Here is a 13,177-nt window from a genome sequence, read left to right as displayed (position 1 = left end):
CCAACTCACCAATCGCGTGCCACTCAATCTGTGTTATGTTAGGATGTGTGAATTTTTTCTTTTCATTCAATTTCAACATGTTTGCATCCTTCATTACCGCGTCAATAAACAAATCAATTGCAGGGGATGACACAGGTGGAATAAATTCACTTTTGTTAAACAAATTGTAATCACTCAGTTTCAATTCAGTATTAGTACATATTTTATCTGTAGTTGGATGTGTTGAAAACCAGGTCCTAAGCTTCAGTCTACGGAAGAATTGATGTAAATCAGCTTCAAGTTGCAGCCAATCCGTCTTATTATTGGGACAGAAGCCTAGGCCCTTGGCCAAAACATCCAACTGTGCTTGTGATAGAACATGTGAAGAAATATTTACCACAATGTTGGTATCATTTAATTGCGTTTTTTGGCTAGTGGTTTCTTGCTCCTCGTTTTTGTGTCGGTGGCGGTGACGTTTATGTCCTCCACGCCGCGTTTGTTTCTTCCTATTGAGTTCATTGTGTACTCTAAAAAAGGTTTCGTGGTGATGTTATTTTGTTGAACTTGCGTCAAGTCCCTAGTAGGATTTTTCTTTCCGATTTTCTGAGCACGTTGTTGTGGTTGGTGATTGATTGTCCAGTTATATATATTCCCTGTGTTGTAATCCAGCGCATCGCACTGCCACTTGCTGCGTTTTGTGTCCTGAATTTCAGATTTCAATTTATCCAAATGTGGTTGTAGTTTGGACAAATAATCCTGGAGTTCATCTGTAGATAATAAGGAATATAATATAACTTTTAAAGATTCATATTTTTCTGTGGTCTCAGCCAAATCTTTTTGCAGAAATTCCATGTTTAATAGTATGAGATCCAGAGAAAATTTGTTTGCAATGGATTCATACTTGATGCGAAATTCATTTTCATGCATGTACATTGTTGGTTGTGAATGTGTCCGTAAGCCACGGGGTACCCTGCTGGTTTTAAAGTATTCACCCAATGTAGTAAGATGTAGATCAAGACTCACCAACTTTTTGGCAATGCGTTCAAAGTCCCGTTTCGTATCTGCAATGTTGGGAATGGACAAAAACTCTGCATCTCCTTTGTGTGCGCCGAGGATTCTGCTCGCCTGTTCCTGGGAGTAAGAAAAGACGCCTGGTGTAGACAGGTCCTCCATGGGAAGATTCGTATCTGAAGTCATCTGGTGAATCTTGGTGTGCACAGCTCCACTGATACAATTTAAATAGAAAGAAAGTGTGGGCAGCACCACTATCTGTAAGGTGTATGCGGAGTGCCAGCGGCTAGGTAGGCGATCTACCTCCAAATGTATAAAAATAAGAAATTCCGCAGCACATCCAGGTTGTAAGAAAGTAAAAAAAGGCTTTATTCACCAAGCATGCGACGTTTCAATCCTCTCAATGGGATTTTCCTCAAGCAGTGACATAGTGGGCAGTGCAAAGTGCATATTTAAATGCTTTCACATCATTAAACAATCAATAATTCAAGTACATCCATTTAAAGAAAATACATTTAAAAATAGTGATACAGACAGTATTATCAATATCCTGATACATTCACATTATATCCCCGAATTAAATCCAATGATACAGTGTTGATCATTCCCATAACCGATTCGGCATATCATATACAACATAAAATATTTTAATTATAACAATTATCAATCCAGGTGCATGTCTTCCATGAAAATTAAATGTGCAGTACACAATGAACTCAATAGGAAGAAACGAACGCGGCGTGGAGGACATAAACGTCACCGCCACCGACACAAAAACGAGGAGCAAGAAACCACTAGCCAAAAAACGCAATTAAATGATACCAACATTGTGGTAAATATTTCTTCACATGTTCTATCACAAGCACAGTTGGATGTTTTGGCCAAGGGCCTAGGCTTCTGTCCCAATAATAAGACGGATTGGCTGCAACTTGAAGCTGATTTACATCAATTCTTCCGTAGACTGAAGCTTAGGACCTAGTTTTCAACACATCCAACTACAGATAAAATATGTACTAATACTGAATTGAAACTGAGTGATTACAATTTGTTTAACAAAAGTGAATTTATTCCACCTGTGTCATCCCCTGCAATTGATTTGTTTATTGACGCGGTAATGAAGGATGCAAACATGTTGAAATTGAATGAAAAAAAAAAATTCACACATCCTAACATAACACAGATTGAGTGGCACGCGATTGGTGAGTTGGTCCATGACCACAGTCTCACCATCAAGTCTGCTGACAAGGGTGGTGCGATTGTGGTCATGGATACTCATCAATACATTGCAGAGGCCAATAGACAGTTGGAGGACTGTGAGGTCTATCAGAAATTAAATACGGATCCTAGATGGGACATTGAACGGAGGATATAGAGCTTGCTACAAGAGGCCAGCAATGCTGGCATCATTGATGACAAGCTCAAAATTTTCCTTTCTATCTCACATCCTATGACTAGAGTTGAGCGAACACCTGGATGTTCGGGTTCGAGAAGTTCGGCCGAACATCCCGGAAATGTTCGGGTTCGGGATCCGAACCCGATCCGAACTTCGTCCCGAACCCGAACCCCATTGAAGTCAATGGGGACCCGAACTTTTCGGCACTAAAAAGGCTGTAAAACAGCCCAGGAAAGAGCTAGAGGGCTGCAAAAGGCAGCAACATGTAGGTAAATCCCCTGCAAACAAATGTGGATAGGGAAATGAATTAAAATAAAAATTAAATAAATAAAAATTAACCAAAATCAATTGGAGAGAGGTTCCATAGCAGAGAATCTGGCTTCCCGTCACCCACCACTGGAACAGTCCATTCTCAGATATTTAGGCCCCGGCACCCAGGCAGAGGAGAGAGGTCCCGTAACAGAGAATCTGTCTTCATGTCAGCAGAGAATTAGTCTGCATGTCATAGCAGAGAATGAGGCTTCACGTCAGCCACCACTGCAACAGTCCATTGGCATATATTTAGGCCCAGCACACACACAGGCAGAGGAGAGAGGTCCCGTAACAGACAATCTGGCTTCATGTCAGCAGAGAATCAGTCTGCATGTCATAGCAGAGAATCAGGCTTCACGTCAGCCACCACTGCAACAGTCCATTGTCATAAATTTAGGCCCAGCACCCAGGCAGAGGAGAGAGGTCCCGTAACAGAGAATCTGGCTTCATGTCAGCAGAGAATCAGTCTTCATATCATAGCAGAGAATCAGGCTTCACGTCACCCACCACTGTAAGAGTCAATTTTCATAAATTTAGGCCCAGAACCCAGGCAGAGGAGAAAGGTCCCGTAACAGACAATCTGGCTTCATGTCAGCAGAGAATCAGTCTTCATATCATAGCAGAGAATCAGGCTTCACGTCACCCACCACTGTAAGAGTCAATTTTCATAAATTTAGGCCCAGAACCCAGGCAGAGGAGAAAGGTCCCGTAACAGACAATCTGGCTTCATGTCAGCAGAGAATCAGTCTTCATATCATAGCAGAGAATCAGGCTTCACGTCACCCACCACTGTAAGAGTCAATTTTCATAAATTTAGGCCCAGAACCCAGGCAGAGGAGAAAGGTCCCGTAACAGACAATCTGGCTTCATGTCAGCAGAGAATCAGTCTTCATATCATAGCAGAGAATCAGGCTTCACGTCACCCACCACTGTAAGAGTCAATTTTCATAAATTTAGGCCCAGAACCCAGGCAGAGGAGAAAGGTCCCGTAACAGACAATCTGGCTTCATGTCAGCAGAGAATCAGTCTTCATATCATAGCAGAGAATCAGGCTTCACGTCACCCACCACTGTAAGAGTCAATTTTCATAAATTTAGGCCCAGAACCCAGGTAGAGGAGAAAGGTCCCGTAACAGACAATCTGGCTTCATGACAGCAGAGAATCAGTCTGCATGTCATAGCAGAGAATCAGGCTTCACGTCAGCCACCACTGCAACAGTCCATTGTCATAAATTTAGGCCCAGCACCCAGGCAGAGGAGAGAGGTCCCGTAACAGAGAATCTGGCTTCATGTCAGCAGAGAATCAGTCTTCATATCATAGCAGAGAATCAGGCTTCACGTCACCCACCACTGTAAGAGTCAATTTTCATAAATTTAGGCCCAGAACCCAGGCAGAGGAGAAAGGTCCCGTAACAGAGAATCTGGCTTCATGTCAGCAGAGAATCAGTCTTCATATCATAGCAGAGAATCAGGCTTCACGTCACCCACCACTGTAAGAGTCAATTTTCATAAATTTAGGCCCAGAACCCAGGCAGAGGAGAAAGGTCCCGTAACAGACAATCTGGCTTCATGTCAGCAGAGAATCAGTCTTCATATCATAGCAGAGAATCAGGCTTCACGTCACCCACCACTGTAAGAGTCAATTTTCATAAATTTAGGCCCAGAACCCAGGCAGAGGAGAAAGGTCCCGTAACAGACAATCTGGCTTCATGTCAGCAGAGAATCAGTCTTCATATCATAGCAGAGAATCAGGCTTCACGTCACCCACCACTGTAAGAGTCAATTTTCATAAATTTAGGCCCAGAACCCAGGCAGAGGAGAAAGGTCCCGTAACAGACAATCTGGCTTCATGTCAGCAGAGAATCAGTCTTCATATCATAGCAGAGAATCAGGCTTCACGTCACCCACCACTGTAAGAGTCAATTTTCATAAATTTAGGCCCAGAACCCAGGCAGAGGAGAAAGGTCCCGTAACAGACAATCTGGCTTCATGTCAGCAGAGAATCAGTCTTCATATCATAGCAGAGAATCAGGCTTCACGTCACCCACCACTGTAAGAGTCAATTTTCATAAATTTAGGCCCAGAACCCAGGCAGAGGAGAAAGGTCCCGTAACAGACAATCTGGCTTCATGTCAGCAGAGAATCAGTCTTCATATCATAGCAGAGAATCAGGCTTCACGTCACCCACCACTGTAACAGTCCATTGTCATAAATTTAGGCCCAGCACCCAGGCAGAGGAGAGAGGTCCCGTAACAGAGGATCTGGCTTCATGTCAGCAGAGAATCAGTCTGCATGTCATAGCAGAGAATGAGGCTTCACGTCAGCCACCACTGCAACAGTCCATTGGCATATATTTAGGCCCAGCACACACACAGGCAGAGGAGAGAGGTCCCGTAACAGACAATCTGGCTTCATGTCAGCAGAGAATTAGTCTGCATGTCATAGCAGAGAATGAGGCTTCACGTCACCCACCACTGCAACAGTCCATTGGCATATATTCAGGCCCAGCACCCAGGCAGAGGAGAGAGGTCCCGTAACAGAGGATCTGGCTTCATGTCAGCAGAGAATCAGTCTGCATGTCATAGCAGAGAATGAGGCTTCACGTCAGCCACCACTGCAACAGTCCATTGTCATAAATTTAGGCCCAGCACCCAGGCAGAGGAGAGAGGTCCCGTAAAAGAGGATCTGGCTTCATGTCAGCAGAGAATCAGTCTGCATGTCATAGCAGAGAATCAGGCTTCACGTCAGCCACCACTGCAACAGTCCATTGTCATAAATTTAGGCCCAGCACCCAGGCAGAGGAGAGAGGTCCCGTAAAAGAGGATCTGGCTTCATGTCAGCAGAGAATTAGTCTGCATGTCATAGCAGAGAATCAGGCTTCATGTCAGCCACCACTGCAACAGTCCATTGGCATATATTTAGGCCTAGCACACAGGCAGAGGAGAGGTTCATTCAACTTTGGGTAGCATCGCAATATAATGGTAAAATGAAAATAAAAATAGGATTGAATGAGGAAGTGCCCTGGAGTCCAATAATATATGGTTATGGGGAGGTAGTTAATGTCTAATCTGGACAAGGGACGGACAGGTCCTGTGGGATCCATGCCTGGTTCATTTTTATGAACGTCAGCTTGTCCACATTGGCTGTAGACAGGCGGCTGCGTTTGTCTGTAATGACGCCCCCTGCCGTGCTGAATACACGTTCAGACAAAACGCTGGCTGCCGGGCAGGCCAGCACCTCCAAGGCATAAAAGGCTAGCTCTGGCCACGTGGACAATTTAGAGACCCAGAAGTTGAATGGGGCCGAACCATCAGTCAGTACGTGGAGGGGTGTGCACACGTACTGTTCCACCATGTTAGTGAAATGTTGCCTCCTGCTAACACGTTGCGTATCAGGTGGTGGTGCAGTTAGCTGTGGCGTGTTGACAAAAGTTTTCCACATCTCTGCCATGCTAACCCTGCCCTCAGAGGAGCTGGCCGTGACACAGCTGCCTTGGCGACCTCTTGCTCCTCCTCTGCCTTGGCCTTGGGCTTCCACTTGTTCCCCTGTGACATTTGGGAATGCTCTCAGTAGCGCGTCTACCAACGTGCGCTTGTACTCGCGCATCTTCCTATCACGCTCCAGTGCAGGAAGTAAGGTGGGCACATTGTCTTTGTAGCGTGGATCCAGCAGGGTGGCAACCCAGTAGTCCGCACAGGTTAAAATGTGGGCAACTCTGCTGTCGTTGCGCAGGCACTGCAGCATGTAGTCGCTCATGTGTGCCAGGCTGCCCAGGGGTAAGGACAAGCTGTCCTCTGTGGGAGGCGTATCGTCATCGTCCTGCCTTTCCCCCCAGCCACGCACCAGTGATGGACCCGAGCTGCGTTGGGTGCCACCCCGCTGTGACCATGCTTCATCCTCATCCTCCTCCACCTCCTCCTCATCCTCGTCCTCCTCGTCCTCCAGTAGTGGGCCCTGGCTGGCCACATTTGTACCTGGCCTCTGCTGTTGCAAAAAACCTCCCTCTGAGTCACTTCGAAGAGACTGGCCTGAAAGTGCTAAAAATGACCCCTCTTCCTCATCCTCCTCCTCCTCCTCCTGGGCCACCTCCTGTTCCATCATCGCCCTAAGTGTTTTCTCAAGGAGACATAGAAGTGGTATTGTAACGCTGATAACGGTGTCATCGCCACTGGCCATGTTGGTGGAGTACTCGAAACAGCGCAACAGGGCACACAGGTCTCGCATGGAGGCCCAGTCATTGGTGGTGAAGTGGTGCTGTTCTGTAGTGCGACTGACCCGTGCGTGCTGCAGCTGAAACTCCACTATGGCCTGCTGCTGCTCGCACAGTCTGTCCAGCATGTGCAAGGTGGAGTTCCACCTGGTGGGCACGTCGCATATGAGGCGGTGAGCGGGAAGGCCGAAGTTACGCTGTAGCGCAGACAGGCGAGCAGCGGCAGGATGTGAACGCCGGAAGCGCGAACAGACGGCCCGCACTTTATGCAGCAGCTCTGACATGTCGGGGTAGTTGTGAATGAACTTCTGCACCACCAAATTCAGCACATGCGCCAAGCAAGGGATGTGCGTCAAATTGGCTAGTCCCAGAGCTGCAACGAGATTTCGCCCATTATCACACACCACCAGGCCGGGCTTGAGGCTCACCGGCAGCAACCACTCGTCGGTCTGTTGTTCAATACCCCGCCACAACTCCTGTGCGGTGTGGGGCCTGTCCCCCAAACATATGAGTTTCAGAATGGCCTGCTGACGTTTACCCCGGGCTGTGCTGAAGTTGGTGGTGAAGGTGTGTGGCTGACTGGATGAGCAGGTGGAAGAAGAGGAGGAGGAAGCCGAGAAGGAGGAGGTGGCAACAGGAGGCAAAGAATGTTGCCCTGCGATCCTTGGCGGCGGCAGGACGTGCGCCAAACAGCTCTCCGCCTGGGGCCCAGCTGCCACTACATTTACCCAGTGTGCAGTTAGGGAGATATAGCGTCCCTGGCCGTGCTTACTGGTCCACGTATCTGTGGTTAGGTGGACCTTGCTACAGATGGCGTTGCGCAGTGCACACTTGATTTTATCGGATACTTGGTTGTGCAGGGAAGGCACGGCTCTCTTGGAGAAGTAGTGCCGGCTGGGAACAACATACTGTGGGACAGCAAGCGACATGAGCTGTTTGAAGCTGTCTGTGTCCACCAGCCTAAATGACAGCATTTCATAGGCCAGTAGTTTAGAAATGCTGGCATTCAGGGCCAGGGATCGAGGGTGGCTAGGTGGGAATTTACGCTTTCTATCAAATGTTTGTGAGATGGAGAGCTGAACGCTGGCGTGTGACATGGTTGAGACGCTTGGTGACGGAGGTGGTGGTGGTGGTGTTGGTGGTACATCCCCTGTTTGCTGGGCGGCAGGTGCCAACGTTCCTCCAGAGGCGGAGGAAGAGGCCGAGGCGGCAGCAGCAGAATAGGCCGAGGCGGCAGCAGCAGAAGAGGTAGCAGGGGGAGCCTGAGTGACTTCCTTGGTTTTAAGGTGTTTACTCCACTGCAGTTCATGCTTTGCATGCAGGTGCCTGGTCATGCAGGTTGTGCTCAGGTTCAGAACGTTAATGCCTCGCTTCAGGCTCTGATGGCACAGCGTGCAAACCACTCGGGTCTTGTCGTCAGCACATTGTTTGAAGAAGTGCCATGCCAGGGAACTCCTTGAAGCTGCCTTTGGGGTGCTCGGTCCCAGATGGCGGCGGTCAGTAGCAGGCGGAGTCTCTTGGCGGCGGGTGTTCTGCTTTTGCCCACTGCTCCCTCTTTTGCTACGCTGTTGGCTCGGTCTCACCACTGCCTCTTCCTCCGAACTGTGAAAGTCAGTGGCACGACCTTCATTCCATGTGGGGTCTAGGACCTCATCGTCCCCTGCATCGTCTTCCACCCAGTCTTGATCCCTGACCTCCTGTTCAGTCTGCACACTGCAGAAAGACGCAGCAGTTGGCACCTGTGTTTCGTCATCATCAGAGACATGCTGAGGTGGTATTCCCATGTCCTCATCATCAGGAAACATAAGTGGTTGTGCGTCAGTGCATTCTATGTCTTTCACCGCTGGGGAAGGGCTAGGTGGATGCCCTTGGGAAACCCTGCCAGCGGAGTCTTCAAACAGCATAAGAGACTGCTGCATAACTTGAGGCTGAGACAGTTTCCCTGGTATGCATGGGGGTGATGTGACAGACTGATGGGGTTGGTTTTCAGGCGCCATCTGTGCGCTTTCTGCAGAAGACTGGGTGGGAGATAATGTGAACGTGCTGGATCCACTGTCGGCCACCCAATTGACTAATGCCTGTACCTGCTCAGGCCTTACCATCCTTAGAACGGCATTGGGCCCCACCATATATCGCTGTAAATTCTGGCGGCTACTGGGACCTGAGGTAGTTGGTACACTAGGACGTGTGGATGTGGCAGAACGGCCACGTCCTCTCCCAGCACCAGAGGGTCCACTAACACCACCACGACCATGTCCACGTCCGCGTCCCTTACTAGATGTTTTTCTCATTGTTATGGTTCACCACAACAACAAATATATTATTTGGCCCAATGTATTGTATTCAAATTCAGCGGGATATAAATTTGAGGCCTAGTATTTAGGCGCTGGGTGACCGGTATGGATTTAGTGACAGAATTAGACTTGGAAATGCACAGAAGCGTGTGTGTGAAGTTATTCTGAATGACCCAATGTGCACCTTGAATATTATATACCCTTTTTGGGATAGATTTCAAATAGCTCTGATATAGCAGGAACCACTAAATTATGAAATTGCTAAATTGGGAATTGTACTTCAACCCAGAACAAAAAATGTGCTTTGACGGGCACTAAATAACTTTCCCAGCTACAACAGGACAGCGGTAACGAGAGATTTAGAGGGATTTAAATTTGAGGCCTAGTATTTAGGCGCTGGGTGACAGGTATGGGTTTAGTGACAGAATTAGACTTGGAAATACACAGTAGCGGGTGTGTGTGAAGTTATTCTGAATGACCCAATGTGCACCTTCAATATTATATACCCTTTTTGGGATAGATTTCAAATAGCTCTGATATAGCAGGAACCACTAAATTATGAAATTGCTAAATTGGGAATTGTACTTCAACCCAGAACAAAAAATGTGCTTTGACGGACACTAAATATCTTGCCCAGCAACAACAGTACAGCGGTAACGAGAGATTTAGCGGGATATAAATTTGAGGCCTAGTATTTAGGCGCTGGGTCACCGGTATGGATTTAGTGACAGAATTAGACTTGGAAATGCACAGAAGCGTGTGTGTGAAGTTATTCTGAATGACCCTATGTGCACCTTCAATATTATATACCCTTTTAGGGATAGATTTCAAATAGCTCTGATATAGCAGAAACCACTAAATTATGAAATTGCTAAATTGGGAATTGTACTTCAACCCAGAACAAAAAATGTGCTTTGACGGACACTAAATATCTTGCCCAGCAACAACAGTACAGCGGTGGGTAACGAGAGATTTAGAGGGATTTAAATTTGAGGCCTAGTATTTAGGCGCTGGGTCACCGGTATGGATTTAGTGACAGAATTAGACTTGGAAATGCACAGAAGCGTGTGTGTGAAGTTATTCTGAATGACCCTATGTGCACCTTCAATATTATATACCCTTTTAGGGATAGATTTCAAATAGCTCTGATATAGCAGAAACCACTAAATTATGAAATTGCTAAATTGGGAATTGTACTTCAACCCAGAACAAAAAATGTGCTTTGACGGACACTAAATATCTTGCCCAGCAACAACAGTACAGCGGTGGGTAACGAGAGATTTAGAGGGATTTAAATTTGAGGCCTAGTATTTAGGCGCTGGGTCACCGGTATGGATTTAGTGACAGAATTAGACTTGGAAATGCACAGAAGCGTGTGTGTGAAGTTATTCTGAATGACCCTATGTGCACCTTCAATATTATATACCCTTTTAGGGATAGATTTCAAATAGCTCTGATATAGCAGAAACCACTAAATTATGAAATTGCTAAATTGGGAATTGTACTTCAACCCAGAACAAAAAATGTGCTTTGACAGGACACTAAATATCTTGCCCAGCAACAACAGTACAGCGGTGGGTAACGAGAGATTTAGAGGGATTTAAATTTGAGGCCTAGTATTTAGGCGCTGGGTCACCGGTATGGATTTAGTGACAGAATTAGACTTGGAAATGCACAGAAGCGTGTGTGTGAAGTTATTCTGAATGACCCAATGTGCACCTTCAATATTATATACCCTTTTAGGGATAGATTTCAAATAGCTCTGATATAGCAGAAACCACTAAATTATGAAATTGCTAAATTGGGAATTGTACTTCAACCCAGAACAAAAAATGTGCTTTGACGGACACTAAATATCTTGCCCAGCAACAACAGTACAGCGGTAACGAGAGATTTAGAGGGATTTAAATTTGAGGCCTAGTATTTAGGCGCTGGGTGACAGGTATGGGTTTAGTGACAGAATTAGACTTGGAAATACACAGTAGCGGGTGTGTGTGAAGTTATTCTGAATGACCCTATGTGCACCTTCAATATTATATACCCTTTTAGGGATAGATTTCAAATAGCTCTGATATAGCAGAAACCACTAAATTATGAAATTGCTAAATTGGGAATTGTACTTCAACCCAGAACAAAAAATGTGCTTTGACGGACACTAAATATCTTGCCCAGCAACAACAGTACAGCGGTGGGTAACGAGAGATTTAGAGGGATTTAAATTTGAGGCCTAGTATTTAGGCGCTGGGTCACCGGTATGGATTTAGTGACAGAATTAGACTTGGAAATGCACAGAAGCGTGTGTGTGAAGTTATTCTGAATGACCCAATGTGCACCTTCAATATTATATACCCTTTTAGGGATAGATTTCAAATAGCTCTGATATAGCAGAAACCACTAAATTATGAAATTGCTAAATTGGGAATTGTACTTCAACCCAGAACAAAAAATGTGCTTTGACGGACACTAAATATCTTGCCCAGCAACAACAGTACAGCGGTAACGAGAGATTTAGAGGGATTTAAATTTGAGGCCTAGTATTTAGGCGCTGGGTGACAGGTATGGGTTTAGTGACAGAATTAGACTTGGAAATACACAGTAGCGGGTGTGTGTGAAGTTATTCTGAATGACCCAATGTGCACCTTCAATATTATATACCCTTTTTGGGATAGATTTCAAATAGCTCTGATATAGCAGGAACCACTAAATTATGAAATTGCTAAATTGGGAATTGTACTTCAACCCAGAACAAAAAATGTGCTTTGACGGACACTAAATATCTTGCCCAGCAACAACAGTACAGCGGTAACGAGAGATTTAGCGGGATATAAATTTGAGGCCTAGTATTTAGGCGCTGGGTCACCGGTATGGATTTAGTGACAGAATTAGACTTGGAAATGCACAGAAGCGTGTGTGTGAAGTTATTCTGAATGACCCTATGTGCACCTTCAATATTATATACCCTTTTAGGGATAGATTTCAAATAGCTCTGATATAGCAGAAACCACTAAATTATGAAATTGCTAAATTGGGAATTGTACTTCAACCCAGAACAAAAAATGTGCTTTGACGGACACTAAATATCTTGCCCAGCAACAACAGTACAGCGGTAACGAGAGATTTAGAGGGATTTAAATTTGAGGCCTAGTATTTAGGCGCTGGGTGACAGGTATGGGTTTAGTGACAGAATTAGACTTGGAAATACACAGTAGCGGGTGTGTGTGAAGTTATTCTGAATGACCCAATGTGCACCTTCAATATTATATACCCTTTTAGGGATAGATTCCAAATAGCTCTGATATAGCAGGAACCACTAAATTATGAAATTGCTAAATTGGGAATTGTACTTCAACCCAGAACAAAAAATGTGCTTTGACGGACACTAAATATCTTGCCCAGCAACAACAGTACAGCGGTAACGAGAGATTTAGAGGGATTTAAATTTGAGGCCTAGTATTTAGGCGCTGGGTGACAGGTATGGGTTTAGTGACAGAATTAGACTTGGAAATACACAGTAGCGGGTGTGTGTGAAGTTATTCTGAATGACCCAATGTGCACCTTCAATATTATATACCCTTTTAGGGATAGATTCCAAATAGCTCTGATATAGCAGGAACCACTAAATTATGAAATTGCTAAATTGGGAATTGTACTTCAACCCAGAACAAAAAATGTGCTTTGACGGACACTAAATATCTTGCCCAGCAACAACAGTACAGCGGTAACGAGAGATTTAGAGGGATTTAAATTTGAGGCCTAGTATTTAGGCGCTGGGTGACAGGTATGGGTTTAGTGACAGAATTAGACTTGGAAATACACAGTAGCGGGTGTGTGTGAAGTTATTCTGAATGACCCAATGTGCACCTTCAATATTATATACCCTTTTTGGGATAGATTTCAAATAGCTCTGATATAGCAGGAACCACTAAATTATGAAATTGCTAAATTGGGAATTGTATTTCAACCCAGAACAAGAAATGTG

This window comes from Bufo gargarizans, chromosome 3, assembly GCF_014858855.1.
Source record: "Bufo gargarizans isolate SCDJY-AF-19 chromosome 3, ASM1485885v1, whole genome shotgun sequence".
Taxonomy (NCBI): Eukaryota; Metazoa; Chordata; class Amphibia; order Anura; family Bufonidae; genus Bufo; species Bufo gargarizans.
The sequence above is the reverse complement of the archived record's forward strand: the minus strand, read 5'-3'. Positions refer to the sequence as shown.